Below are 24,416 nucleotides of genomic sequence, written 5' to 3' on the forward strand. Positions count from 1 at the left end.
GGGCCCCGGGGGGGGGGCCCCCCGGGGGGGGGGGGGGGGGGCACCGAGCCCCAACCCCCCTCCCCTCCACGCCACAGGCCCTTGGGCTCCCACACAGTGTGCCGGGGGTGGGGGTGGGGGGCTCGCTGGGGAAGGAGCTGCCCCTCCTGCAGCCAGCCCTGCAGGCCGAGCCTCCTGGCACCTGTTTGCACCGCGGTGAGTGAATTATCGCCCAGCCCGGGGCTGGGCTCCTGCGAGTGGGGAGGCACGTGCTCTAATTACCAAATGTCCTGCGTGATTAACTAGGAAATTAATAGGCTGAGAACTCCGTCTCCACCTGGCGAGCGTCTCCAAAGCCCATAAACATGCCGGAATCCAAATGCCGCTGGGCGGCGTGGCTCCGCCCCCCTCCATCCGTCAGCTCCCGGCGATTTACGGGCCTTTCCCGCAGGTTGTCTCTGTGCCCAGACCTCAGTCGGGAAGCCGGGAGCCGGGCCTCAGGGCTGGGCCCCGCCGCGGCCTCTGCCCTCCCGCAGCCTCCCCTGCCCCCCTTGCCCTGGCTGGCTGCCCCTGCCCCTGACTCTGTTTCCCCGTTTGCACAGCGTGGGCCTGTCCTGAGGTTCAGATGACAGGGCTGTGATGCGCGCGCTCCTTCCTCTCCTGGCCCCTCTGTCTTCCCACCAGAGGGCCTCTGGCTGCTGACTGTGCAGGTGACCGGAGTCTGAGGCTTCGGCCGCGTCCTGTAGGGTGGCACTGCCGATGTCCCCAGGCCACGGGTGGGCACGCCTTCTGGCCGCATCTCCTCATCCGCAGTGCTCCCCGAGGTGCTCCCAGCAGGCAGGGCGGCCCTCCGCCCTCGCTCCCCTTCTCCCGGGGTGCGGCCCCCTGCGTTCACCCACTCGGCTGTGCCCATCTTTCTATCCACCATCAAAGTGCCGTCTTTGGTCCTTCTGACTTTTATGCCCATGTGGGAAGAGACGATGAGGGGGAGCGGGAGGGGGAGGACACAGGAAGCCGAGCCCACCACACTCCGGGAAACTTTAGGGCCCGAGAAGCGTGGCTGGGTGGTCTGCAGGGTCGTAGAAGATCGGGCACCCAGTCCTGGCCCCGCTTCTTACAGGAGGGTAAACTGAGGCTGACAGGGCGCAGGCCAGTCCTCTGGGCCCCATACCCCCTCTGCACCCCCTCCCCACAGAATGGATGGTGGGCGGTGGCTGCAGCACCTCCAGGCTCACCGCCCGCCCAGCATGCTCCTCCCCCCTCCCCCCTCCCCCACTCGGCCAGCAAAGGCGCTCTCGCTTAGGGCTGGCCAGCGCGGTGGACGTGATGGGGTGGCGGGCAGCCCGGGCCACCACTCGCTCCGAGGTGGCTGTGGGCCTCGTTTGGTTCGTCTGCGGGATGGGCGATGGTGAACGGGGAACAGGAAGCCTGTGTTAAAGCCCCAGGAGCTGCGCCCGGCAGGTCCCTGTTTGGACAGCTCGTGGGGAGGACGGCGGGGTGGGCGGGGGCTGGGAGCCCGCGGGGAGGGGCGGCCGGATGGTGAGGCGCAGAGAAATGTTGGAGGCACAAGGCAGATGGAGTCGCCTGGGGGGGGGGGGGGGCGGTATGGGGCGCGCGGGCCACATTAGCAGCATTTTGGACCATTTTCGAGGTCATCTTCTCTTGGGCCCGCTTTGGAGCATTTCAAGGATTTTAGCCCATTTCTTCTCTGGCAGCTCACCCAGCCCCTGGCCGGGGAGGCGCTGGTGGGGAGGGGGCAGCGCTGGCAGAGGCGGGGGGTCCGGGCACCTCCGCCCACCCCTCCACCTTCTTCCAGAACTGAATTCCACTGGGATTAACGTTAAGTGTATTAAAAAAAAAAAAAAAAGTCAGGGCCCCGAAAAGCGAGAACTAAGTGGATTTTAATATTCATCAGGCCTCAGGAGACGGAAGATTTCCTAAGTTTAGAACTAATACAAGGAATCAGGAGAGAAAATATGGACAGATTTGACTGCATGAAAATGAAAATCTTCTGCATGTCAAAATTAAACCACCAAATAAAAAGGCAAAAAAAAAAATATGGCCTGGGAAATATATTTGCAGTAAATATGACAGACAAAGGCTTAATTTCTTTATTAAGTAAAGAGCTTATGAGAGTATCTGCAAAGACATAGAGATACATACAATGTAAAGCGTAGTGGGGGTTTTTTTTGTTCTTGTTTTTTTTTGTTTGTTTGTTTTGTTTTTTTCAGGCTATTGAAGGGATGAGGGAAACAGGCTGGAAGCTCACGGGTGGACGCGGCGTGTGCGACCGCCATCACTTGGCAGGGATTTGTAGGGAGTGATACGATTTGCACACCTGCTTTTTCTTTCTCTTTTCCTAGAGTTTTTTTCAGATTTTCTTTGAGGAATATGTTTTACCTTAAAAAATGTGTGATATGAGTGCATGGATATTTGGACTCATTATTGTCATCATTATTGTTAGGACTGGCGCACCTGCTGAGCTGAAGGCACACGCAGTGCTGCTGTGTCAAGTGCCATTTACCCACCATCTTAGCCGCCCGGCGCCCGCGGGAGGCACTTACCATCCTCCCCGTTTTAAAGGCATGGAAAGAGGCTCGGAGCGGTTCAGTGGGAGACCGGGGTTTGCACACGAGGCCCTGACCCCTCAGCTGGGACACCAGCTGAGGACACGGACGGGTACAGTCCCTCAGCGGCACTTCTGGCGTCTCCTGTGCGTACGGATTGGGCCCTGCGCGCAGGGGGCCAAGTGCGTCCCGTCCTCAGACCGCCCCCTCCCCTTGGCAGCAAAGTGGAAACAGAAAGGCAGCACCAGGAGCTGAGACAACGTGGCGGGAATCGGCAGGAGGCGAGCAAATGCCGTCACACACGTGCACTAAATGCTTATTAGAAATATGGAAACAAGGCTGAGGTATACTTAGACTAATTGACTAAAAATCCTTGAACTTGACACAAGCTGGAGAAGAATAACAGAGAAACATGCGGAAATGCTCAGAAGCAGCTTCACTCCTATTCCTGGGGTGGCGTGTGCTCCCCGTGGCGATTCCCGTTCCGACCGTGCTGTGGAGGCGGGGCCATCCCAAGATGGATTGTCTAAAAAAGTCTTTGCGAGCCTGCACATGAAAACAAGCTACAGGAGGAAGGGCCCCAGGCAGAAAGCCCAATATGGACGCAGGGGGGCCGTGTCACCCACAGTACGAGCCCTGTGTGCTGCCCTGGGCTCAGGGACGAAAATGGCCTGGCTCTAAGGTGGCGCGAGCCCTGGCTCGGCACACTGGAGGCCTTCTTGGAGGAGGCAATTGTGTGGCTGCCTGGAGGGTGGGGATGATTCCAGGATGGCGCAAAGCTGGGACACAGGGAGGACTGAGAAGACATGACCGGTGGTCTGTTGGGTGGCACTCAGGATGCCCTGGGGGAAACAGTGGGAGGCTGGAAGGCAGGCAGACCCTGAGGGTCAGAAATGATCATTCTGCCTCTGACTTCAGCCTCTAGGAGATGAAAAGGTGGCCAAAGGCCTCTGAAGGTTGCTTTGAAAATCCCAGTGTTTTGGGGGAACTAAAAGGAGCGATCCAGCAACAAGGTGGGGGGGGGGGTTGGTGAGGTGGCTATTCACGGAAAAAAATCCTGACTTCCCCATCTTCTTGCACCCCTTCCCCAAGGAAGCTACTGTCCCCATTTTACAGATGAGAAAATTGAGCGTCAGAGAGGACACAGAGCCAAAGCCCACGGCCTTCTCAGCTCTCACCCCTGTGGCATGAGGCGTGGCTCCTTGCCTGGCCCCAGACCACGTTCCACCATGCCCTTGTGGGGCTCCCTCCTTCTCCTTCAAGACTCAGGCCTCCTGAGGGCCCCTCCTGGCCTGGCCTCTTTGCTCCTTCCCAGGCCAGGCTATCTCCAATGTACCATCATGCCACCTGGGAGCTGGGCCAGGTCTGATTCAGCCTCGTGTCCGAGGCCCTAGCCCCGCTCTATACGTGCTCTCAAAACAACTGGATCCAGAGAGCAAGTGGCTTTCAACTGGGGGGGATCTTTGGTGGGGGGGGTCCCTCATTGCAGGTAAAATTAATGCCAGCTGCAGGCACGTGTCCAAAAATGTCATTCAACTCAATTCACATAACTTGTCTCCACTTCTTCCAGTCCCCTGCTCTCTGCTCAGCCCCAGGCCTCTGACTCAACTCCTCAGTGCAAACCAAATTGGGCCACCTTACCTTCAATTCCATTCTATTGGCTTCCCTGAGCCCAATCCGATTTTCTTTCTGCAATCCAGTGAAATTCAATTCCTTCAATTCATTTCGATTGTCCTCAGTCCAGTTATGGACTTTAACCCAATCCTGGCCAATAATTCAACTTCAATCAACTCTCCAGTTCTTCCTACAATGACTCAACTCATCTTGGCCACAGTGGGTCCCTGGGTGTCCTTCCTGACCTGGATGACCTCAGTTCCACCTTCCTGCATTCTGACCATCTGAGCCCTGCAGGGCACTGTTCTCCCCACAGTGGGATGAGAGGCTCCCCTCTGGAGAATGATCTGGGAAAGAGGTGACACCTCCTGACTCTGAGTGAAGCAATTGAAAGCCCGTCACTTCCTGGTCTTGTGACAACCCTGGGAGAAAATCCTCATCTTCATCAGAGGGCTGGGGTGGAGGCACAGACCTTACATCACAGCTCCATGTCTATGGCCTTCCGGGCCTGGGAGTTCAGACCTTGCACCTGGCTGTTCGATGGCGAAGCTCTTGGTTGACATTTACATGAGAAATTAATGCCAATTTAGTCAATGAATTTGTTCAGCAATGTCAAGTGATTACCGTGTGCTAATCATTGTTCCAGGCAGTGGGGACATGGTGGTGAGGGCTGGAGCCACAGTCCCAACCTTCTGCACCTCTGACCCAAGGGGTGTGAGATGAAAGCCACATAAGCAATGTGTGGTGGGTGTGGGTGGGTCAGGAATTGGTGGCACCATGAGTGCACACAGTAAGTGAACAATAGATAGTGCCAAATACGGAAATAAAGGGCTCATGACCCTCCTTGAGTATCAGGGGATGATGCTCGCCTGGAACCAGGCCCTTGTTTGAGCCTGGAGTTCCACACTCCTGCCTACAGGTCACCAAGGTGACCGGTGCCATGATGACTTCCAACAGACTTTGCTCTTCCATTTACACCATACACCACCCCCCTGCTTCTTGTTATCTCTGAGTCACTGTTGTTCTTGGAACCTAATGCCAGCCTGGCTCACATGGCTTCAGCCACCATAGGGATACCTTTGTAGTCCTTCTGGAATCACTGGCTTCAGCTGCTCTGGGTAAGCCCCTTACCCAGTGTGGCGGTCATCTCATGCTTCTGCCTTCCTGGGTGACTTTGGTACTCCAAAAGCAGTAGGACTTTTGCCGTTAGGCATATGTGCATAGAGGATTATTGAAAAGACAGAAACAAAGGCTTGGAGGTCAGTGAAGTATACACAGAAATGAAATTAGGGCAGTGGGAAGAAGGGGATTGAAGGGGTCTGAGCAAGCGTGGGACATCCACCTTTCCTGTGGGAAGTGTGTACCTTTGGGCCAGAATCAAATGTGATGAGTCTGATTTCTACATTCATTTTCCATCCAGCAGGTTGTTGGGGTTCCTTTCTGCTCCGAAAGCCTCTCCTCCTGATGTGGAAGAATTGGTGCTTCAGTACCTTCTCTCTGTGGACAGCGACCCAACCACCTGACATGGACGAATTGGTGCTTCAGTACCTGTCTCTGTGGACAGCGCCCTGACCACCATGCTGTCCCTTCCACCTTCTCCCTCCACATCACCAACTCTGGCTTCACCCTCCACATGACCCCTTTGTCTGATGGTGAATCTGACCAAAGGTACTGCTGAGAGACCAACGGCTTGTCCCCCCAGAAAGGCTTGTCTTCAGAGGCAGGAAGAACTGGATTCAAATCCAACTCTCAGCATTACCATGACTTTGACCTGTAGCTCCCTACCTGTCACACATGGTGGCTATGAGGAGTTAATGAGGTAACATTTGTCAGGTGCTTGACAAAGATCAGGGCTTCAACAGCTGTTTGTTTCTTCTAAGTAGCATATTTTCGTTTTCCCAGGGATTCCTAATGCCTGGGCCAGATGGTTGAGGGGCAGGCACCATAGCAAACCAGTGGGGAAGGTTGTCTTTAGTCAGTTCCGTGCCAAGGCTCACCTTAGTGTAAGGCTGAGAAGGGGCTCTGTTGTGACATTTCCTCAGGCCTTTTCTGGGAACAAAGGGATCCCAAGGGTATTTATGTGTTTAATGGTGGGTTCTGTAAGGGCAATGCCTGACTCAAGGGATGAAGAAGTAAAGTTAGAGTTCAGCAGGGTGGGAGGACACTGGGGACATCGGGTGGCAGCTTGCCTTTCCATCACCTTGTTCTGCGGCTGCCTGCCCATTCTTGGCTGAAACTGGGCCCTTTTGAGAGCAAGCCCCCATGCCTTATGAGAGGCTAGGACAGAATCACAGGTGGAGAGACATACTGCCCGCCTGGAACGCACTAGAACACCATTAGAGTCTGGAGCAGAAAGGCTTCTGCTGGATTATGGTGTCAATGGTGCCCCAGTGATGTCGTGTGAGACTCAGAATTCGATCTCATCCCTTGCTCCAGCCTCCCGGGTCGGGGGCTTTCCGTCTTGTTCACTGCTTTTTGCCTCTTGGGCCAAAGATCCTCAGTGTGTGTCTGCCCCCCATGCTAGCTGATGACACCCAGCACTTGTGGCCTGGCCTCTGCTCACAGCTCACCGGTTTGCTGTGCCCTCACCCTTGCAGCCTCTGAGTCCCTCCCACCCACTCTCCCACTGTGGCCAAGAGGCTCTTCCCCCAGCATGGAGGACCTGGGACTTCAGAATGGGAGCTCCATGGACAGCACCCCTAATGCAGGGGTGGGACACTGCCTTCTGCTGATGCCCACAGCCACCACACCTGGCACTTCACGCCTGCCTGCCACACAACAACCCTAGAGGCAGGCATTGTGGTTCCCACTTTTCACTGGCCCTTAGAAAGCAGGAAAAGTGGTTGAGGCCATTTTGCAGGAAAGTGGTAGATTTTCCAGTGCTCTGACCAGAGCAAACCACAGCTGCTTGTTATGAAGCCAGGTCCCCAGAGGTTCAAGGAGAGGTTGGGGTGAGGGGTGGAGAGCTCAGCATCATGGCAGCCACCTGGCAAAACCAGAGATGGGCTCTGAAGAAGGTAGGCAGAGGAGGCAGGGAGCAGGAAGATAATGATTTACCTGCAAGCCTGGTGCTGTGCAGGAGGGGAGGGGAGAGTGCAGGGGTCTCTGAGGGGCAGCTCCTGGATGAGAGGGAAGGTCGTGAGCTCTGTGCTGGAATCTGGCTGTGACACTGCAGAGAACTGCCTTGACCTGCTGGCCCAGCCCCTTTCTCCTCCCTTTCCCCCTCCCTGACCATGTGGATGCTGAGGAGCTGCCAGTCCCCACTTGGCCCTGCCCACTGCCCACAGCTGATTGGGGCAGAGATAGCCATATGACCCTACCTGGGCCAATCAAAGTGCTTCCCTAGGATTTCCTATTAGTAAAGGCCAGTCTCTGGACCCTGTCTGGACTTGAAAGTGTGCATCTTGGGAGCGGTCAGCCCTACATTTCCTAGCAGGTGGGGGCTGCTCTGTGGCAAGAGAGCGAGGCCGACAGTGGGAGGAGAGCAGAGATGGGGTGGAGGGGGAGAGTGATAGTCATGAGGCCCAGCTGCTTCTTGGAGCCTAAATGCTCCTCCTTGAAGAGGTGTCCCCTGCCAGCCGGTCCCCGGCACCCCCTGCCACGCTCCACCCCCACTTCTGGTGGACTGGGTGTCTCCCTCTCCTGGGATTCCAGTGCCGGTGACTCCTCCCCACTGTCTGAGTGTTCCTGCCATTCACAGCTGGGGTCCCTGAGTAGCCGAGACCTTGGGGCCCCGGACAATCCCTCTCTGCTCTGAGCCTCGGTTTTGCCACCTGCAGATTGGAGAGGAGGGGGTAGCGTCGCTCAGGTGCCAGCTCCCTTGTGGCCATGGGGACTCGCGGCCACGCCCCCTCGCAGCCGCATGGTGGGAGCCAAGATGGGCCTACCTTAGCTGCCACCTCTCTGTCTGGCAAGTGCAGGATTCGAAGAGGTCAGCCCTCCACTTGCCCGGTGGGATTTCTCTAGTAACCGAAACCAGTGTTCGTTCTGCTCCAAGTACAGAGTGCGTGCAGCTCTCCCGTTTGCAGAGCTTATGGATCCCCTAGAGAACCGGCCGGAATGAGTTGTGCCAGACATCGCACCTCTCACGTGCCCGGGATAACTCTGGGAGGCAAGCCCTTTGGCAGGCGAGGGAACTGAAGGTCAGGGAGGTTCCCCGGCTTCCCCACGTCACACAGCACGTTTGTGGTTTGTGTGCAGTAAAACTGCGATCAGCCTAATTCCTTAGCTTGTGCTTGGGTCCTTCCAGGGCCTGCCCCGCTCCTCTCCTGGATCCCCATGATGTCACACCGTGTTCCCAACGATGCCACCTGGGTACCAGAGCACCAGCCCCAGGCCAGAGAGGTGAGTTCACAAGCTGGATGTCACACAGCAAGCTGGGCAGGGGAAGGTGAGGCGAGCTCTCCTGTCTGTCCTCACCGTGCTCTCCGGAGTCACCAGATGCGGCCCCCAGCCCGTGGGGAGGCCCGGTGCCACGTCACGTGGCAGGTGCAGGGGGACAAGGAGTGTCCGGGGTGGGGAGCCTGTCCCTGCTGCGGGCCCACGTGCCGGTGTGTGAGAGTGACAGAGATAATTTGCCAAACACCATCTGAGCTGAGTGCATTTTGATGAGGATGAGGATTTTTTAAATTTTAAATTAGAAATTACATTTTTTCCCCTGCCAAAATAAAGATGAGAAATCAGATGAATCTGGTTCAAAAAGGGGCTGGAACCAGGGAAAATGTGTCTGACAGACTCTCTGTTGAGCAAACAGACCTGGATGCCAAGAGTGTGCCTGGAGGTCGGTCCCCGCGACCCTTGGCTCTCGGATCCTGCGCGGCCGTGCCGGGAGCCGTGGGGACCCGCACACGGGGCTGGAGCCCTGGCCTCTTGCTGGCAGGTGTGAAGGCCTGGCTGGGGCAGGAGGCTCGCGTCTTCTCTTTTTTAGGAATTGCCACGGGATGGGCGAGTGGGACAGACGTGGCCGGCCTGCTTCTCTGCTGTCCGTTTCTCTTCCCGAGCACCTGCACCTATACAGCACCCCCCACCAGGGGTGCTGGGGGCAACCAGCTGTGTCCCAAGGGGAAAGGTGGCATCTGGAGGTACAGAGGCAGGAAGGGGCCATCGAGGGGCAGCCGCCCCACCAGGTGGAGGGAGGGACGGACACGCCCCGGGACCTGCTCTCTCCTGCTCTGGGGGCTCCATGTCTCATGCTGTCTGCAGGGCTGAGTGTGTATCCAGGGTGGGGCCGGCCCCATCTGTTTCCTATGGCATCTTCGAGAGACCCTCTTGATGCTCTCTCTCCCATTCTACAGGTAGGGAAACTGAGACCCAGAAGCCCGACTGGGGGTGCTGCGCCGGAGCAGAGGACTGGCCAGCAAAGGGCTCCCTTCCTGTGCAGGGTCAGTTAAGGAGGGGCCTGGGGGCAGCAGTGGAGGCTGATCCTCTGTGGTGCGATGTGACCCTTGTCACATCACGTGAAAGTCCCTCATTCGTGGTCCACAGTCCAGGGAGCAAGTATCAGCGGAGGTGTTCGGTCTTCCTGGAAACAGGTGATGCCGGTTCCGAGTCCCCGCGGCTGGTCTCCTGTGCTCTCCCCCCCGGGGCCCCTTACCCGGAGCGGTTGGGGCCACACCGCCCTGTGTGCAGGGCCGCCCAGCCTCCCTCCACTCACCCCCAGCAAGGCGGCCCTTCCTGGAGTGTCCATGGCCTTCCCTCCAGCGCCCTGGACACTTGGTCTGCCTTCAAGGTTACTGCCACGGGAGTTTTAAAAGCGAGATGTAAAAAAAACACCCTACATCCGGGCCACGGACTGGTATGCAAAAGGGAAGGCATCACAGCTTCACGGGGCACCTTGGACGGAGGCTGAGTGACCCAAGACGTCACCTCAAAGCTACAAACCCTGTGATTCGGTTTATGTAGCTTCCCCTAAAAGACACGGTGATGGATTTGGAGAACAGACAGGCGGGTGCCCGGGCTCAGGGACGGGGCGGGGGTGGGCGCACTCCGAGGGGGCAGCACGCGGGCACCTCGTGGGGATGGCAGCTCCGCCCCCCCCGGCTGTGGCGGCGGCTGCACAGGGGCGTACGTGTGCACGCACACGCACACGCATGCACACAGACACACACGTACGTGCACACACACTCACATCTACACACAAGCCCATACTCAGGCCTGGAGACACACGCACCTGCTGTCACGCACACGTGAGCACGTGCCGACACCGGTGACACGGGACGAGGTCTGCAGGTGTTCCCCGGTCAGTGTCCTGATCTCCCCCGTGCTCTGTGGTGCGATGTGACCCTTGTGCCCACGGTGAGGGGGACACAGGACTATTGCTGCAATTTCCTAACTTTACTTCCAAAGGGATGTCTTGTTTGTGAGCAAGGAGGAGACAGGGTAAGAGAGGAGGAAGGGGCGTGCTGCAGGGGGAGGGGAGAGGAAATGGGGGGCCAGGACGAGGGCCAGCGGCCACACCCGGGGACAAGAATGGACAGGGGTTGGGGGGAACAGCCAGGGTGGAGCCCTGCCCTTCGAGGGGTGCCCCTGGGGGCCTTCTCCAGCCTGGCAGCGGGCCCCCGTGGGGAGGACTGGCTCTGGGACCTGGGGCAGCCCAGGGGGCCCTGGGCCGTGCGTTCCTGCGGGCTCTGGGTGTCTGCCCGTCTGGGTGTGGCCCTGGGCTTGTGTGGCCCAGATGCTGTCCTCCTCCTGCCAGGGCTCAGTACCCTGACAGCCACCTGCTCTGTATCTGCCCCAGACCCCCGCTAAGCCTGCTTGTCAGAGGGCAGAGGCACATTGCCTGGACTGCGGGCAGCCCTCCCTGCTTCCTGTCCGAGGGAGGAGGTCCTGTGTGGGTCCTGACTGCGTCGCTCACAGTGGGGGCAGTGACGTGACTCCCCACGGCGCCCAAGGTGTGGTGGGGCGCTCCTTGCAGAACGAGTGGAAATGAGCAGGAGGGGGCACACTGGAGGCGGGTGGCCCTGCCCGGCCGGCCCAGACCCCGGAGCCAGACCCACGGCGCTCTGGGGCTGCGTTCAGCTGGCCTGCGCTGTGTGCGGGGACAGACCCAGGTGATCTGAGCACCTGTGCGGGGGGTTTCCCCTTCACTGATGGCTGGGGTGTGGGTCTTCTCCACTGCCTCGACCACCACGATGTGGACGGCTCTCCACGCTCACTCTCTCGGCCTGGAGGCCGAAATCTGGCCTCACGCTGTGGCGGGGCTGTGCCCCTCGGCGTCTCTGGGGGAAGGTCCTTCCCGCCTCTGCCACACCCGCTGTCCCCGGCAGGCTCTGCGTTGCCCTCGCACGGCCCCCTTCTCCTCTGGGCCCCTCACGTGGCCCCACTCCTGTGAGCGTCTGTGAGTCCCCCTCTTCTTCCAAGGACACCAGTCCCTGGGCTGAGGGCCCATTCTGCTCCGACTCGACCTTGTCGTAACTACTGATCTCGGCAGTGACCCTGTTCTCAGATATGCTCCCGTTCTGAGGCTCTGGGGCGAGACCCTAACGCATCTTCTTAGGGTTCACTTCAGCCCACAACAAGGGTCCTGCCCAAGGCCCAGCTAGAGCACAGTGGTCCCAGGCGAGGGCCCACCGTGTCCGGCATCTCAGCAGGATGACCGCCCCCCGCCTGAGACCCACAAGCCAGCAACAGGTGCGACCCTGTCTGGACACGGCTTTCAACCCCAGGCCCCCGTCGCTTGGGGCTCAGCCTGATGCTCCTTGGGGGTCCCTTCCCGCCACTCAGCCCTGAGTCTGCAGTGTCCCCTCCCCGTGCCCCCTGTCCCTCCCCCTGCACACGCTGTCTTTCATGAAGCCCCAGCCTGCCCAGTCTCTCCAGGTGAGCCCATAGGGATCCCTTCCTGAGTGTGGCTGGTCTGTTTTTCTGGGGGAAGGAAAGGAAAAGCATCCTTCGATTTTAGATACACGAGCCCCGGGGGCCAGGTGAGTGGTGACTCTGGCTACAGACACAGCCTCACTCCCCACAAGCAGCCTGTGACCCAGGCGGGGCTCCCAGAGCGGCTCAGTGTCCTCGGACCTAGCGTCACGGATGCTGAGGGGGACAGCAAGAAGCCTGAGATGGAAAGACTCAGACGTGAAGTTACGGGAGAGCCCCCTCCCCAAATAAGCTCTTCCCTGTTGGAGTCCTTTCGGTCCGGACACCCCCGCGTCCCCTGCGCAAGCCCGGCCCCCAACGCCATTTCCCTGCCTGCCGTCTGTCTTCCCAACCAGACTCGGCTCCGTGGGGCACCCCTCTGCCACCTCGGCCCGAAGCTGGCCCTCGGAAAATGTCTGCGAATGTCGCCGTCACCGACGGGAACTGCGGGCAGATGAGGTGGTGACAAACCCAGGCTCAGAGAAGCCAAGTGCCGCGAGGCGCTCGTTGGGGACGGCTGTGCCATGGAGGGGAGCGGAGGGCACCAGCAGTGGGGCCGGGTGGTGGGGCGGGCGGGGGGCCGCTGGGTTTCAGGTGGTGTCAGGTCGGGGAGGTGGGGGTGTGGGAGCCCGTGATCGGGGTCCGGAGCCGGGGAGCCGCCCTGCAGCTGACCGGCCACGGCCACAGACACCGGCAGGGCAGTGGCTGCAGCCGCCAGGCCGGCACAGGCCGGGCCAATGCAATAGCGGAAGGGGCCACGGGCCGGCGCTGCAATCTGTGGGGCAGGGGCTCTGAGGGAGGCCCCGCTGCCCCCCTCCCCCCCCCTCCCCTGCTTCCCTTAACCACAGGTCCCCGACAGAGGAGAAGGGCCCCTCCTCTGTCCAGCCCGGAGGCACAGGATGAAAGGGTCTGCTCATTTGTGACTTTAATCCTTCGCTGTGATCTTATCTCTGGAAGCTTCGTGTCCATCGATCCTGCGCAGGCATTAGCAGGGGGGCCTCAGCTATTAGCTCCCGTCGGCTCCGCAAGATGCCCATCGACTGACAACAGGCAGCAGGTCCCCGCTGGCCGCTGGCCCTGCAGCTCGAGTGGGATGCGGTGTAGCCGGCCCGCTGGGACCCCTCTTTCCCTGCCCCCCACTCCCCGACCCCAGCCAGTGCCCGGCCGGCTCCCGCCTCACCGTTGGGCCCTCCCCACTCGCCACGGGGCTTTCTTCCCAGGCTGGGCCCCCGGGGACCTCCGCTCTGGGTTGGACGGCCGTGTCCTCTCTGTCTCTGGGCGGTGTGCTCGCGTGGGCTTCGTAAAGGCCACAGCCGCTTGCTCAACGGTGGACGGTTGATCGGTGATGGCATCCTTACGGCACAGACCGCGGCCAACCACACATCCCCAGACATCAGTTCGCCAGCGCGGCCGGGCGCTCACCCCCCGTTGCCGGGGCCCCTCCCTCCATCTGTTCCTTTTCCCAAGATCCCAAACGGAAGTCGCTCCACTCTGGGCCCCGGAGGCTTCTCTCTGGGGGGCTCAGGAGCATCGCCCTCTGACCAAGCGGCCGCTGCTTGCAACCTTCAGAGGCTCCGCTGCCTCAGGGTCAAGTCCAGACCAGGTGGCCTGACCTGACCTGACACCCTTACCTGGCAGGGTGCCTCTCTCTCCAACCTGCCCAGCTCCACTTCCCATGCCGCTATCCCTAAGGCCTCATGGGAGGTCCACCTCCTCCAGGAAGTCTTTCTGGTGCCCCGGTGGGACAGCTGCTTCCTCCCCAGGTGGCCGAGGGCTCGGCTGCTCTTATCCGACTGTAGGTCCTGACAGAGGGTCTACGTCCTTCCTGGGCCACACTTCCCACTTGGTGGTGACCCGGCCACCCTTGTGTTCAGAACACTGCCTTCATCGAGGCTGGCTTCATGTGGAGGGGACACAGCTTGGGGCCAATGGCGAACTGAATTAGTGGCGTTAATTCAGAAGACGCAATATCTCTTGCCACTTGTTATGCCCAAGGACACCCCAGGAGGGGGTCCCAGGAGCCAACGGTATCCCTCCTCAAGGCGGGGGTCCAGGGAAAGAGCTGCTTGGCCCCCGCTGGTGGGACATACGGCCTCCGGAATGAGTGGGAGGGGTGGCCATGCCCAGCATGGTGGGCACCAGGAAGGAGGGCCCCTCCTCTGTCCAGGAAGGGATGCCTGCTGCAGCCAGGGTAGGATTAGACTGGTCAGACCTGGCCTGAGCTCCAGCCCTCTGCTGGTGCCGTCCTCGGGGACCTCAGGCCTGGCAGAGAGAGCCACGGTCCAGCCTCACCAGACTTCTACCCAGACCCCAGGGACAGAAAAGAGGCCCTGGGCAGCTGGGGACTGTCACCCTGAGCAGGACCCGCCTCCCTGCCAGCCTCCAGCCTGCCTGCAAGGGATGGGGGGTGGGGGGACAAGGCCTGTATTTATGTTAAGTGTGAGGGAGCTGGCCTGGCGCGAATGCCTTGTCCTGTCTGGGCTGGGAGCTGCTCCCCGCGGACAAGTCATTCTGGGCTGTTCCGTGCCAGCCCAGCACTGGTTACAAGGGAGGGGGGAGGTTCGCCTGCAGGCTCCTTCCCGGCCGGCAAATCTCCTGCGAGCAACAGAGGCTCAGAGCAGGCTTAGGAGAGTTTGCCAAGGCTTAGAGGAAAGCCAGGCTCAGGAGCAGACGATAGAGGCCATAACTGTCCTCGTGGCCCTGCCCCGGACACAGCCCCGCGGGCCCGGCTGAGGCGCAGCTGCTCTGGAGGGGAGGGGGCCCTATCTCTGGTGACCCTGGACCTGGAAAGGACCTGAGAGAAGCAAAGGAACAGATGGAAGAAAGTGAATCCTGACATGATTATGGGCTGAAGCCTGACCCAGGTCACATGTTGGGCTCTGAACCTAGTCATATGCTGAGCCCCGATCTTGGTCACATGTTGAGCCCTGACCCTGGTCATATGCTGACCCCTGATCCTGGTCACATCCTGAGCCCAGACCCTGGTCACATGCTGACCCCGGACCCTGGTCACATGCGGAGCCCCGACCCTGGTCACACGGAGCCCTGACCTTGGTCCCTGAGCAGCCATGGTCTGCCCCAGCAGAGACCCGGAGGCCTGTGCCTAGGGCAGCTTGTCCACACTCTGAGATTCTGGAAGAACGGACTTGTCCCAGTGCAGGAGCTTGTGTCCCTTGCACATGGGGTCTGTGGGGCCTCTTCTCAGCCGTAGCAGTAGATGTTGAAGGAGACAGGACTGAGAAGGAGACAGCCTTGCCTCAGACTGGGGACTTGACCAGGTTCACTGCAGAACCTGTTACCCGATGCCTTGAGCAGTGGGCAGGGTGAGTCTGACCCCGTTATGGATGGGGAAACTGAGGCTCAGTCATTCAGAGTCACTGGTCCCGTTGGATGCAGTCTGGCTCCTGAGCCACACTCAGGGCTCCACTCTCACCCTCGGGGGCTCCCCACCTCTGGTCAGGGTGCCCCCCGGGCCTGGGACAGATGCTTCCTGATGAGCACCCACGGGTGGTGCCAGGCCCTGGGGTGTCTCATGTGCCGGAGAGAGAGCCCTACTGTTTCTGGCGGCCTGGGTGTCAGCCTCCCCGACACCCACGTGGCCTCGCTGGGTCCCCATCCTGGACGGGGCTCTGCAGGTGCAGGGATGGTGCCCACCGGGCCCGGCCCTCTGCCTGCAGGACAGGCTCTGTGTCCGGTGGTGAAGCAGAAACCAGCCCCCTTCCCTTGCTTCTGTCTGAACCTCACGGCTTCGTGCCCCAGGACGCTGACGGACTGTCACCTGGGAGAGGACCTTCTTCTCCCTGGGCCTCCAAGGTCCAGGGGCCCGGCCCTCAGAGACACACTTCACGGCCCCGGGTCCCAGGCCCCGGACAGCAGGAGCCCGGGCCAGGCCATCCTGGCACAGACGTGCCATCTGAATGTGCTCAGGCGTCCCGCTCACATAAACATGCAGCCTTTAAAATTTAATAAAAAACATACCAATTATAAAAGCTATTTACCCAGTCAAATCAATCATGGGCCTTGGCGTGTTTATGCCCGAACACCTGATTTCAGCTCGTAAGTCACTTTTACACCCTCTTTAGCTCCTAACTACCCACACGAGCTGGCAGCACGTCAGGAGTGATGGGGCCCACCTTGCTCGGCACGCACCCCTGGCGCCCAGAGCCGGGGAGTCAGACTGCCTCTGGGGGAGCCAGGACTTAGACTGTCTCGGCTTCCTGTCCGGAGCCCCCCCAGCCCCCCATCCTGTGCGGATCGTAGAGCCCAGCCTCACCTCCAGGAAGCCTTCCGTGCCCTTCTCAACTCAACGCGTTCCCTCTCTTCCCGAAGGGCACACGTGCCTGCCATCTCCACGTCGCCGAGGACCGCGCTCACTTTCTCGTCACCCACCGCCGTGGCCGAGGGCCTGCTTCTCCAGGAGGCTGTTTTCATTGCAAGGAGCATTCCAAAGAGGGTCGGCTGTGCTGTCCTGCTCACGGCACTTGCACACCTGCAGACGCTCGAGGGACATTCCCGGGGAAGGGACATTCCCGGGGAAGGGACCTGTGGGCGAGGGGAGGACACGCCTGCGCGGAGGCCCCGCCAGCCGGACTCTGGAGTGTCGTGTTGATCGGAGGAGGGGGGCGCGGGCTGAAGAAACGTCCAGGCCGAAGCGGGGACGGGGAGACGCAGGTGACCGCAGATCTGCTATTCCCTCTGAGCGGACATGGCCTCGCCGAGCGACCTTCGGCAGACCCCTGACCCCTCTGAGCCGCAGTCGCCTTACCTGCTGAGCAGGAGTGAGTCAGAGCACGGCGGGTGGCTGATCCTGCTACCCAGCGATGTGCACCAGGCCGGTGTCTCCTGTTGTCATCCCTGGCGCTTTTCAGGAGGCAGCTGGGCCTGGTGGCTGAGTGCACAGACTTTGATATAAAATCCACTTGGACTGGAGCCCCAGCTCTGCTACTCACTTTGCCACAGGCTCCCTATGGGAACCCAAGTATGGGAACCAAAAGCAAATGCCTCTCGGGGTTGGAGACGCGCAGTGGGATTTACAGGCGATGGACGGAGCCGATGCAGCCTCGATGGGTTACAACAAAAAGCTCCCGGGCTTGGGATGAAGTGAGACCATCGGGGGACTTTGTCTGTAGCAGTCGGCTGTGAAATGCTTCCAAAATTTGGAGGCCCTGTGCCTACCGAGGTGGAGTGGACACGGGCAGGGACGGGGGCCCTGCTCTGCCCTGAGCCTGGGACCTCAGCTCACCGTGGGTCACCTCCACACTTCCATTGCCTCATCTCTAACAGGGACCCTGACACGCCTCCCTCGTGGTTGCTGCAAGGATTAAGACACGGGATGAGCGGGTGGCGTGGCGCCCGCCACACGATAACGCTCACGGCAGCGCCGCCGGTGACATTTAACTATTAGGCGCTTGCTGTGCGCCGGGTGATAAGCTAGGCGGTGTGCGCGTCCCCTCGTGTTTAATCTTTCCGACTGTACATTGGAATTTTATAAGAAAGCCTCACGCGCACTTCCCATTTCCCCACTTGCAGCTGGACTCGGTGCTGTCACCGGGACTCAAAATAGCAGCGGCATCAGGAAGCGGCTCATTCGTCTTGGCGACCCACCGAGCACGGCCTCCCTTCCCAAAGCCCCTTCGTGGCGCCACAGGGGCGTCGCACGTCCGGGACCCAGGCAGGGAGAGGCAAGCTGTGCGTGGCGGCTGGCTTTTACTGCGGCCCCCGAAGCTGCCCGCGGACGCTTGTGTTCACAGCCCCCGCCCAGAGCTGGGGGCACTGGGCCACATCCGGCTGCAAGGGAGGGGGCACCGTGCGTGCCCGGCTACAGGTTCTATTCAGGAGCGGGGAGAAGGGGCGTCACAGGACGGCCAGCGGCTCTGACACACCCCTGCTGGATCCTGATTTTAGCTGCTGTATCTAAGGAAGCTAACCCTTGATGTCAAGCAGGATTTCTTGGGGGCCCGGGGGGCTCCGTTCGTTGAGTGTCGGACGCTTGATTTCGGCTCAGGGTTGTGATCCCGGGGTTGTGGGATCAAGCCCTGCGTCGGGGCTCTGTGCTCAGTGTGGAGCCCGCTTGGGACTCTCTGTCTCCTTCTCTCTCTCTCCCCCTGCCCCTCCCCCACTCATGTTGTCCACGTGCTTTCTCTCGCTGTCTCTCAAAAAAGCAGGATTTCTTAACCCTGACACTATTAATATTTTGGGCTGGACGATTCTTTGTTGTTGGGGGGCGGGCACAGGACCTTTGCTGCGCACGCAGGGTGTTTAGCCATAACCTCAGTCCCTGTCCACCCCAGACGCTCCCTGCGGGGGGCGGTGCCCTTGGTTGAGGACCAACAATGATGGCTTGAGAAGAAAGTCCGTTCGGGGGGGGGGGGGGAAACAAGTCAAACAAGCAGCGGAGACACGGCGGCGGTCCACGTGTCCACGGACAGATGGCTGGATGAGCAAATGTGGTCCATCCACACAATGCAAAATGACTCAGCCTTTAAAAGGAAGGAAATTCTGACGCCCGCTACAACATGGATGGACCTGGGGGGGCATCTGCTCAGTGAGATGAGCCCCTCCCAGAGGGCCCACTGCACGGTCCCACTGCTGTCGCCCAGCGTCGTGGAGTTCACGCAGGCAGAGAGTGGAATGGGGTGGAGCCGCGAGGGGCCGCAGGGCGCCGGCCCCTAACGGCGTGCAGGGGTTTAATGGGCGTGGGGCTTCTGGTTCACGAGACGAGAAGCGTTCTGCAGGCGGAGGGCAGTGATGGAGGTGATGGGGTATTAGGGACCTATTGGACACCACTCGACCGTACCTTTAAAAACGGTTACGGAGGTACATTTTATGCTGTGTGTATGTTACCACAGTCAAGCACCGTGGGAACGTGCGATGGGGCCACGAACAGTTCCCGGAGGCCCGGCCCCAGTGCCTCACTGCCCCCATCGCCTCACCGCCAGCCCGGGCCGGAGGGGGGCCGAGGGGAGAGGAAGGGCCTGGGGCCCGGGCACGCCTCTTCCCAGTGAGTCACAAGTAGGCATTCTGCTCACCCCCTGGGTCCGGGTTCCCACATAACCCCCAGATCTGAGATCACAGTATTCAAACACACATCCCAAGTCAGTAAATCCAGAGCCGGATGGAACGGAACGTTCCCTGAAACGTGAAAGGGGAGGGCAATTTAAGATTAGAAATGATTGACAAATTCACCAGGAAAAAGGACAGGTTGAGTCACGTAAAAATGGGGAAGTTCTGCACGCAGCAAACACACACACACAAAATCAACTGTAACGTAGAAAAGTACCCTCGGCAAACACAGCATCCTAATTGTTAATATCTTTCCTGCGTAAAGAGTCTATAAAACGTGGTAAGTATCCTCAAACAGATTATTGGGCAAAATACACGGGTACCCAATTCACAGGGAACCTGAATATAATTAGGAAAACAAACATGGGGGAAAAAAAACCCTCCCTCACTGGTAATAAAGGAAACATGCATTGGCACAAAGTACTCCTTCTTGTTAGTAAGGGGACAGACATTAGAACACAGTAATGTCCGAGGTTTGCCGTGGAATTGACAGACAGCTGGGGAGCGGGGACCGCAGCCCGGCAGGCCCTGGGGACAGACGACTGGTGATGCACACCACATGCCTACAAATGCTCCCTTCGACCCACAATTTAATTTCTAGGAGGCTATCCTGAGGAAGTCATCCCAAATACAAAAATATGTATTTTTAGCAAAATAATTTGGAACAGCCCAAGTGTCTGAACATGGGGAATGGTTAAGTAAAGAGTGGTTTATCCAGTTGAAAGAATATTACAGCCATTAAAAATAATGTACGTACAGAGGACGCTTGCGGGGAGCAAAACGCAGAATCCCAACGGGCAATATGACATGATATGATGCCAACCATGTGAGAAGACTTCACGTCCATATTTAAGAAGTCTCTGGAAAAAAGCGCGTCTAAAAATAATGCCCCCGAGGCCAGCAGTGGTGAGGCTTGTGTGCTGAGGCTCTGGGCAAAGCCTTGTTTATTGTATTCTTTGTTATTTTCCAAAGCTTCCCGTACTTGATGGTAGAACTTTTTTCTTTTTAAGTTTATTTATTTATTTCGAGAGAGAGCGCGAGTGGGGTAGATGCAGAGAGAGAAAGGGGAGAGAGAGAGAGAGAGAGAGAGAGAGAGAGAGAGTCCCAAGCAGGCTCCCACCGCCACCGCAGAGCCCGACGCAGGGCTCAAACCCACGAACCGTGAGATCGTGACCTGAGCTGAAATCGAGAGTCGGGCGCTCAACCAACTGAGCCACACAGGCGCCCCAATGGTAGTACTTTTCACAGGCAAATGTTTTGCAAGCACCTGGCGAGCCCCGGGAGAAATGGTTTGTGGTCAAATATTAGTGCACGCCGCATGGTTACTCCAGGATCTTTGACCGTGAACAGTAAGTGACAACAGAGGGAGAGTCAGTCTTGCTGGCAGCTGGCCGTCTGGGTCCCCGCCAGCCCAGGGGTGCTCTCTGCGGCGGGTGTGCCCGGCTGCTAGGTGTGAATGGGCCTCATGAACCCATACGCACTTGGGACCACGGGGAGAAGACTCACCAGGCATGGGCAAAGGGCACGCGCGCTGGGATACGTGCCTGTCGTAAATGTGATAAATATTTGTGCCCAGGCTGTGTCCGGGGCACCAGCCTCGGAGCACAGTTGGGCTTCATGTTAATGATGCAGCAGCCGGCCCCGGGCTTCAGCCTTTCTTGTCTTCCATCTGGAATTTCATCCGAAGATCCCCTGTCTACCTCTGGTTCCAACTTAATTATCAGTCGTGTCCCCGTTTGGACGAGAAGTGACAGGGTCACCCTCGCCTTTGTGCTCTCTGGGTGGGTGTTTGGGCTGAGTGGCGGTCGCCTTCGATTTGCCCACAGGTTTTCACCTGCTGCTCAGAATCCGGGGACCGCCGAGCAGGTCTGCAAGCTGTCTGACAAGTGCAAGGACTCTACGGGTCGACAGAAGGGCCCGGGGCCACCCCAAGAGTCCATATGTGGCAGCTTCCGGAGGAGTCTGAGTCACCTGAGGGCCACAGCTCGCTGGAACGCTGTGCACATGCACGGCCCGTGGCCTTGGGGAAGCTGGGCTCCTGGCCGCAGCCACAGGGACCTGGCTCAGTAGGGACAGAGCCCGGATATCCCCTCCTTCAGGTGTGACCAAGCCTTCCCCAGGGGGCCACATACTTCCTGCCATCACCAAACCCCCACCTCTCAGGGACATTGCTGGCTGGGACGGGCTCTGTCCTGTCTCCCCCAGCTCTGTGCCTGTTCTGCTCTGTGCGGACGCCTCGTCTCTTAGAGGACACCTTGTAACCTCTAGAGAAACCCTCTCCGATGGGCAGATCTACTTTGAGCGGTGGGCTCGGCTTGAATGGGATCTTTTGAGAACTGAGGACATAAGCCGGTGCTCTCAGATGTGTACTTTTGATATTCACAAAGTAGGCAGATAATAAAAAGGCGATGTGCTTCACGGAGGGTTTGCAATGTGGGGACCCAAGCTTCTGGGCGCCTGGTGCGGGAACTAGAGGGAGTGTCTGCTCTGGGCACCTCGAATCCCCTTGGTGGGGTGGCCTTGTCATTTCTCACCCAAACAGGGACACGGCCGAGATTAATCCTTCCATGCCTCACGGCCACCTGCCGGGGAGCGTGTCTCATCTCTGGTTTGCCGATGGGAATGTCCCGGCATGAGAAGGGGGAATGCTCGAGGCGAGTTCACAGCAGGATTTGAACCCAGGGCAGGGGAACCTCCCATTTCACTACACGCCCCCTCCCCTCAACGGTGCACGTACTAGAACGTGGTGGTTTCTCTCCTCGTGGGGCCCCTGGACCCCTGACCGTCCCCGTCTCAGCATCTGGAATCAGGGTGAGAAGCAAGCCCGGCGGCCCCCTGAGCCCCTCAGAAGCCTCCCTTTGTTGTTTGCGGACTTTAAGGTAAACATTTTTCTGGGCTTCAGGTTCCAAGGTGCTCCCGTGTTTCTGCTGGTAGGAGGCTGGCCGTGCGTGGGCTCAGGGAGGCGGGGTCCGCGGGGCTTCCATGGAGTCTAACTCAGCCCCGAGCACCCTCCCTGCCCTCCGCTCCAGGTGCGGCTCTGATTTACTTGTACACTGAATACATGCTCACTGGGCACCAGTATGTCAGCGTCATACCAGGTGCTGGGTGGAGGGAACGAGGAGTCCAGGCTGGAGGGGGAGGACTAGCCTCCCTGAGCCTCAGTGTTCCCAGCTGTGACGTGGCTGATGACGTAGGCCCCTACTGCAGGGCTTGGGCCGGCGGCGCAGGGGGCCCAGGTGAGGGCGTGCCAAGGACCTGCTACCGTCACCAAGAGGGGTGAGGGAAGTTGTAGGCTCTCCAGGGCCCAGCAGCGAAGCCTAGGGTGTTCTGGAAGAATCCGGAAGTCATCCTGAAGGGCCGGTAGAAGATAGGGCATCAGACTGAGGTGGGAGTGGGGTGGGGGGGAAGGGACGGGGCTCGGGCAGGGGGCAAAGCTAAGACAATCGGCCAAGGGCCTGGCAAGTGCATGGAGGTTCCACGTGGTCGTGCGTGAATGTGGCGGCAGGGCTGAGGCGGGGAGAGAGGCGGGGTCGGGCCTGGAACGTCTGGGGGTTTGAGGGGCTGGGCTTGGCGGGGGCCACATGCCCTTCCTGCACAGCCCACCGGGCCGCCTCAGCCGTGTGGCCGCAGCCAAGTGCACGAGGGCCGCGAAATGTACTCTAGCCACGTGTCCAGGAGGGAGAGGGGTCACTGCTGTGCTGTGTGACAAAGGGCTGTGCACGGGGGCACTTGCTCTCTCAGCATGTCTTGGGGCAGGAGTCTGGGCACAGCTTCCCGGCTCCTCTGTTCGGGGCCTTCCCAGGCTGCAGGCCCTGTGTTGGCCAGACCGTGTCTCTCCTGGGGCTTGGGGTCCTCTCCCAGGCCACCTGACTGTTGGAATAGTCACTCCCTTGAAGCTGTGGGACTCAGGGTCAGCAGGAGTGTCTCTGTTGCTTGAAGTCTCTGAGTTCAGTGAGTGTCTAAGCCCTCTTAAGGGACTCTTCTGATTAGGTCTGGCCCACCCAGGGGATAATCTGCGTTGGGCTCAACTCAAAGTCAAACTGCAAAATCCCTTCTTCACCGGTGCCAAGTCACGTGACCAAACGCGGCACGGGCCCTCGATCGTGGCCGTAGGATGTGGTGCGGACCGAAGGGTGGGGGGGTGGCGGTAAAGGGCCCGTGCATCATTGGTCCGGCATTCTGCAAGACCCCCAGAGGAAGGAGGACTTGGGACACGGGACAGCCCCCCATCTTAGCAGGCCCCTCCCCTGCCTGGGAAAACGGCCGGAGGCATCTGCCTGGTTTCGGGGAAGTGTCAGGGCTCACAGGGGTGGGGGGAGGGGGAGGCGGGACACCTCGGGCTGATGGAGAAGCCTCTCTGCCCGCGCTGGGAGTAAAGTCACACACTGTAAAACAGCATCATGACCCCGTCTTCTGCAGCATAATCCACACTTCCCCTCAAGCGCGGCCTCTGTGGTGGCCTCGGATTTACGCCCCACCCCCACCCCCACCCCAGCCCGCTGACAGGGTGGGGGCTGAGGGACCCGGGCTGAATGGGAGCACCTGGTCCAGCGGGGTTCCTTCCGGGGCCAGCACCCCCTTCCTGCCTTCCTGCTCCGCCTGAGGGGCTGACAGGTGCCGGGGAGCCAGCAGCAGCCCCGTCTGTCTCCCAACGGAGCCTGGAGAAGGGAGCCCGTGACGGGCCTGCCTCTACCCCCGACACGAGGACATGAGGGGCTCCCGCATCTGCTCTCTCCCCTCCCCCCAGAAGACACACCGTCCATTCCGCCAGCCCCTTGCGGGGGAAACAGCGTGTACTTCTCACCCGGCCGCGGGGACACTGCACGTTACCACCACCGCCTGCTCACCTGGATTCCGTTTCCTGGCCCAGGAGGCGGACGCGTGGCCGTTGCCGCTGTGTCACAGCTGGGGGTTCATTCTTCGACGGGACCCCCTTTCCAAGGCAGAGGGAGGAAGGGGCTCCGTCAGCGGCCATCGCTGGCGCAGACCGGGGAGGAGGCGTCTGTTGGTGGTGATGCCAGGCGGGCGTGGGGGGCTGGGGGGGTGGGGAACAGCTTTCAGGGCAAGAGCAGCCTCGCTGGAGAGACAAGGGCCAGACGCTCATGAAGGAGAGGCCAGTGCAGGACAGGACACACGGCTGCTGAGTCATGTGGCTGGGTCTAGTCCCCTGCGGGAGCTGGGGATCGGAGAGACTGCCCTTGATGGAGGAGGCTGCTGAACTTAAGGTAGTGACCTGCCCGAGGTCGTGAGCAGAGCCAGAGTCACAGCGAGGCCTCCGGGCCCCCAGCACCGTGCTTGTTGCCCACGGGTAGGGCTGTCCGTCACCTCCGGGGGCAGGGCGGG

Source organism: Herpailurus yagouaroundi, unplaced genomic scaffold, assembly GCF_014898765.1.
Source record: "Herpailurus yagouaroundi ecotype Mexico unplaced genomic scaffold, PumYag 186, whole genome shotgun sequence".
NCBI lineage: Eukaryota > Metazoa > Chordata > Mammalia > Carnivora > Felidae > Herpailurus > Herpailurus yagouaroundi.